The sequence below is a fragment of the Cervus elaphus genome, chromosome 5 (genome assembly GCF_910594005.1).
Source record: "Cervus elaphus chromosome 5, mCerEla1.1, whole genome shotgun sequence".
Classification (NCBI taxonomy): Eukaryota; Metazoa; Chordata; class Mammalia; order Artiodactyla; family Cervidae; genus Cervus; species Cervus elaphus.
This window is the reverse complement of record NC_057819.1, coordinates 109890638-109896916: the sequence shown is the minus strand read 5'-3', so window position 1 is coordinate 109896916 and position 6279 is coordinate 109890638.

Sequence of the window (6279 nt, the reverse complement as noted above, 5' to 3'; positions counted from 1 at the left end):
TGTAGCCTACCAGGCTCCTCTAGGAAAAGAATAATAATACATACTATGACAATATATCAGATAATTGTCTATGAAGCAAAGTGGAAAAATTGACTATTCCTGGGGGGAGCCAATTAGACAGATCATTTATAAAGTCAGTTTTTCTTGCATCTTATAACCATTTTGCCTTTGTGGGAAAGACTGCTGAGAACCTAGGAGTTTCTAAATTCTGGAGGGATCAGGTAAAAAGAAAAGTGATTTAATTCTGCTTCAATTCAGTTCAGTTCAGTTCAGTCGCTCAGTCATGTCCGACTCTCTGTGACCCTGTGGACTGCAGCACACCAGGCTTCCCTGTCCATCACCAACTTCTGGAGCTTGCTCAAACTCATGTTTGTCAAGTCGGTGATGCCATCCAACCATCTCATCCTCTGTTGTCCCCTTCTCCTCCTGCCTTTCCCAGAATCAGGGTCTTTACCAATGAGTCAGTTCTTTGCATCAGGTGGCCAAAGTATTGGAGCTTCAGCTTCAGCATCAGTCCTTCCAATGAATATTTAGGACTGATTTCCTTTAGGATTGACTGGTTTGATCTCCTTGCAATCCAAGGGACTCTCAAGAGTCTTCTCCAACATCACAGTTAAAAAGCACCAATTCTTCAGTGCTAAGCCTTCTTTATGGTTCAACTCTCACATCCATACATGAATTCTGCTTATAAAGGTATAATTTACCAAATTGCTATAAGCCATAATTAGTTTAAGGAGAAAAGTTGCCTCATATCTGGAAAACAAAGATTATAAGTCAGCAGTATTTCAGACAAAAAGTCACAAAAATCATAATCATATTTACCAATTAGTCAAATCCCATGTAGCTGATTTTTGTCCTGCTTGAGTTTAGTTTTTCCTTTAGTTTTGTTGAACTTGTCTGGTGATTGAGGATGATAGTGACAGTAATAATTTTAAGAAGTTTGTGAGGTTTTTTTTAAGACTCCTATATTGGAAATTCTCTGGCAGTCCAGTGGTTAGGGCTCTCTGCTTCCACTACAAGGGGCACGGATTAGATCCCTGATCAGGGAACTGAGATCTTGCAAGCTGTGCAACACAGTCAAAAATAAATAAACAGAATAAAAAAGAAGACAACTATGATTTTCCCAGTGAAGTAGGTGCCTTGATCACTGGAAAAAGCATACTCCACATGGAAAATACATTTTCTAACAGTTTATGTGTCACTATAAGGATGTCAGCCTTGCAGCAAGGGAAGAGTTTAACCCATCAAGCAAAACTGGGGATTGCCAGGGAAGCAAGAAGAGCCGAGCAGCTGTATTGGGTTTCCCATAGCCTCAGCTGTTTAACTTAACAGCTATTGTTTACCCATCTTAATTTCTCTGATTTGGGAGCAGACTGTTGTCATGTTCCAAGGACATCAGGACGGCAAAAGTTCAACAGTGAAGGGTTCGTTTTTACGAAGGTAGAATGGACTTTATCTATAGTGCTGTAACCTTTACAGATTCTATTGTCTTCACCTTTGTATGAAAGTCATTTCCCTAATACTTGGCTTCAGTCCCTTTAGTGCAAGCCTTAGTTTTGATGACAAGTGGCATTTGAAAAAGCTTTTGATTTAACTGTCAAATCTGAATGAGCTCCTTGCTGGGTAGAGTATTCTTGGTTGTAGTTTCTTCCCTTTCCTCACTTTAAATGTATCATGACATTCCCTTCTGGTTTGTAGAGTTTCTGCTGAGAAACCAACTGATAAACTCATGGGAGTTCCCTTGTATGTTATTTGTCATTTTTCCCTTGTTGCTTTTAATATTTTATCTTTGTCTTTGATTTTTTTTGGTTTGATTACTAGGTGTGTCTCAGTGTGGTCCTCCTTGGGTTTATCCTGCCTGGGATTCTCTGTACTTCCTGAGCTTGGCTGACTACTTCCTTTCCTATGTTAGAGAAATTTTCAGCTATTATCTCTTCAAATATCTTTTCTCAGGTCGTATCTCTCTCTCTTCTTCTAGGATCCCTGTAACGCAAATGTTGGCATGTCCCAGAGGTCTCTTAGGTTGTCTTCATTTTTTTTCATTCTTTTTTCCATATTCTGTCTGGCAGCAGTGATTTCCACCATCCTCTCTTCCAGGTTACCTTTCCAATCTTCTGCCTTATTCTGCCATTGATTCCTTCTCGTGTATTGTTCATCTCCATATGTTTGTTTTTTAGTTCTTCTAGGTCTTTGGCAAATATTTCTTGCATCGTCTCCATTCTTTTCCTGAGATCCTAGATCATCTTCACGATCATTATTCTGAATTCTTTTTCTGGAAGGTTGCCTGTTTCCACCTCATTTAGTTGTTTTTCAGATTTTATCTTGTCCCTTCATCAGGGACCTAACCTTCTGCTTTTTCATTCTGATTAACTTTCTGTGTTGTGGTTTTTGTTCTAGTTGCTGCGGGATTGTGGTTCTTCTTGCTTCTTTTGTCTGCCCTCTGATGAAGGAGGCTAAGAGGCTTGTGTAAGCTTCCTGATGGGAGGGACTGGCGGAGGGAAAAACTGGGTCTTGCTCTTATCTGCTGATGGGTAGGGTTGTGCTCCCTCACTGTTAATTGTTTTGCCTTAGGTGACCCAGCCCTGGGGTCTAACAGGCTCTGTGGTAGAGTTAACGGAGATCTCCAGGAGGACTTAGACCAAGGGGCACATTCCAGGTCTACTGTTCCTGTGCCCCCATCCCCGTGGAGAGTCACTGCCGGCCCACACCTCCACAGAAGACCCTCCAACACCAGCAAGTATATCTAGTTCAGTCTCCTGTGGGGTCACCGCTCATTTCCCCTGGATCTTGGTGAGCTCAAGATTTTGTCTGTGCCTTCCAAAAGTGAAGTCTGTTTCCCTTAGTCCTGTGGAAGTCCTGTAATTAAATCCTGCTGTCCTTCAAAGTCAGATTCCCTGGGGATTCCCAGTCCCTTTGCTGGATCCCCAGAGGCTGGAAAGCCTGATGTGGGGGTCAGAACCTTCACAACAGTGGGAGAACTTCTTTGTGGGTCACCCACCTGGCAGGCATATGGGATTTGATTTTATCATGATTGTGCCCCTCCTACCATCCTGTTGAGGCTTCTGCTTTGTCTTTGGATTGGGGGTATATTTTTTGGTAGTTCCCAGCATCCTCTTGACAATGGTTGTTCAACAGCTAATTGTGATTTTGGTGCTCTGGCACCAAAGTGGAAAGCACATATCCTTCTACTCTGCCAGCTTGGAGGTTAGTTTTTTGTCACATTTAGAAATATTTGATTTGTAGGTGCTTATGCTTAAGTCAAGTAAATAGAGCTCTTTTATAAATTAGATAATATCATCTGGAGATAGAAACATATCATATTTATAACACACACAGAGATACACATACATCCAGATAGACACACAGAAAGATCTCACAGTGTTCTTGCTTAACAGGCTTCTTCCCTCTCCCACCTTCTTTTTTCAATTTTAGATTCTACTAATTGAACCAAGGGGGCCCTCCTGGTGTCTCAGATGTTAAAGAATCTGCCTTCAATACAGGAGACCCAGGTTTGCTCTCTGGGTTGGGAAGATGCCCTGGAGAAAGGAATGTCTACCCACTCCAGTATTCTTGCCTGGAGAATTCTGTGGACAGAGGAGCCTGACAGGCTACAGTCTATACAGTCCATGGGGTCGCAAAGAGTCAGATACGACTGAGCAACTCACACACGACTGAGCAACTCACACACACACAGTACTTGCAAGTGCTGGCTCCACATCACTTATACATGAAGCCAACAGTTCAGTGGGTGGCCGTCTGTCCATGAGTTGATAAGCTTTAGAAGCATAGTTTTCATTTTTTTTTTAAGTTTAATTTTACTATAACATATACATCTTTCCAATTTTAAGCCACACTTTTTTTTAAAAAAGGTCAGCCAACCTAGTTCATTCCAAAGTTTCTTTTAGGCCTTTCCTGCCTAGAAATTCCCCCTTGGTCCCTGCCTAGGAATTTCCCCCTATGTCTTCTGTCTAAGAATTCTCCCTAGGTTCCTTTCATGTAGGAAATGAACTGTTACCCCCTTAAGACTACAGATCTTAAGATAACAGCTCAAATAAAAGTCATGGACTATCATTTAATAAAAGGATATCCAGGTATCAGGGAAAATTCACCAAAGCATCTGAAGAGTGCTGTGAGGCAGAGGTGGGGCGGGGATGGGGGTCCTCAAGGGGCTTGGTACCAAGCACCAGCCCGAAGTAGGATACAGGTGACCTCAGGCCAGCTTTTCTGATATCCTGCCAACTACCCCCAAGCATTGTCAATGTAAATAATTAATAACCAAACTGTAATAGGAATAGAAAAGAGTTATAGTTTAGCCAAATTGAGGACTATAACACAGGACACAGCCACTCAGATAACTCTGAAGAACTGCTCTGGAGAAGCATGGTTTTCCATACACTTTTATATCTTGTCAGAACAAAGAATATCCAACAAATCATCAGGGATCTGTTCCTTCAACTTTAAAAAAAAAAAAAAGCAGATCAGCATATACACAGCAAGTTGGTATGGTCTTGACACCTGGGAAGGGAGTCTTATCATTGAAGGAGTTCAAGCATTGGTGTCCTAGGAAGGGAGGCATTTAATTTTTATGGACATTTTAAACTTCTGGTCACTATACCATTTGCTTTGATGGCAAAACAGATATATAATATACATTTGATAGGCCACAAACAGCATAAAATTTAAGTTAAATCATCTAGAAGCCAGAATGATCTCCCCATACCTCAATATGTGAAAATTTCTTCCATTAGAATATTGAAAGGAGTTGCAAGCTGAGGCAAAACTGATTTTTTTCCCACAAGAAAAGGAGGGAAAACAATCAAACCTCTATCAGACAAGTCAAAATCACCTGTCCACAAATTACTTACAATTTGTAGAATTGTGAAATAATTCCTATTGAATTGATTTGAATCAGCTAATTAAAGGAAGAGTGTGCAACAGACACATTTTTCTCTACAGATGGCAGTCTTGAAAACATGAGTAGAATTACAGAAATTTCTTTTTTGTTTACTTAATGTACTTTTAAAACACAAATATATGCCTCCCAAATGTTTAACAGGACATTCCAAAGCACTTTTAAATATTAGCATCCCCTGAAGTTCTAAGTAGGTGATTGGTTTGCCAGCACATTTTAGAAACACCTGATTAATGTGAGGCATGGCTGGTTCTGGTTTCTCTTGAAGTTTATGAAACACCACTCTTGACATAATTTTTAGTTGCCTTCTTGCCATTGATTACTCCTTCTCTTTCTCAAACCTGGGCATACAAGCTATCTCTACATTGTAAGTCATCAAACTGTAGAGGCTCTAGATGGTTACAGAGATAGCAAGCTTCAGGGATAAAATTCCTCTCACCTTCCTTTTCCATGGAGTTGACAGTCCAAAGGCCAGAGGAGTCACTGGTTTCTGGGCAGGACTAGAGCTGAGTGAGGGTGAAGGTGAAAGCAGCAGTAGCTAGTTGGGCACCTTCTCTGAGGTTGCCCCTGCTTCTACTTCCCAAAGTCCACAGCCCTGTCACCTAGCTCCAGCAGATCTGCACTAGCTGGGACAGTGGTCACATAAACCTAGTTAAATTTACATTAAATAAAAATCCGGTTCCCAGTTGTAATAGCCATATTTCAAGTGTTCTGTGTGATGTACATGTGGTGAGTGGCTCCTGGACCCAATAGCGCAGGTAGAGGACATTTCTATCATTACAGAGAATTCTGGTAAAGGCACCACTGCAGATGGCCACTCCCTCCCTCCATCTCAAATTCCCCTCCCACCCCTTTTTCTGCCTGCCACATTTGTTATTCACATAAATCAAGCATCTGACAAACACTCTCTCTTTGACCAAACTCTGCTTAGGTTCCTCTGAGCCCTTTTCTCAACTTGGCCTCAAACTTGGGCTTCTGTGTCTATCCTTGCCAAGTTCAGTTTCAGCAAAAACCCTAAGTTGATTCAGAAAGAATCCTCCACCCTGATATCTAATCAGTTCCTAGCCTGACCTTGGCAAAAATCCTATTAAGTCAGTTGAGCAAGAAGCCTCATTACCCTTGGTATCAAGTCCTTTTAGCAGTTTTGCATCTACTCACCCCCTCACTCTGCTTAATGACTATGAATTCCTATGTGTTCTTATTGTATTTGGAGTTGAGCGCAATCTCTCTCCCCTGTTGCAATGTTTCTATTGTAATAGCTCTGAATAAAGTCTTGTTATCATTTTAACAGGGTTCAGAATAATTTTTTCTTTAACACTTCTTTGAAAGCTTCCTTCTTGGCCCTAGGAAAAGTCAATTTTGTTTTA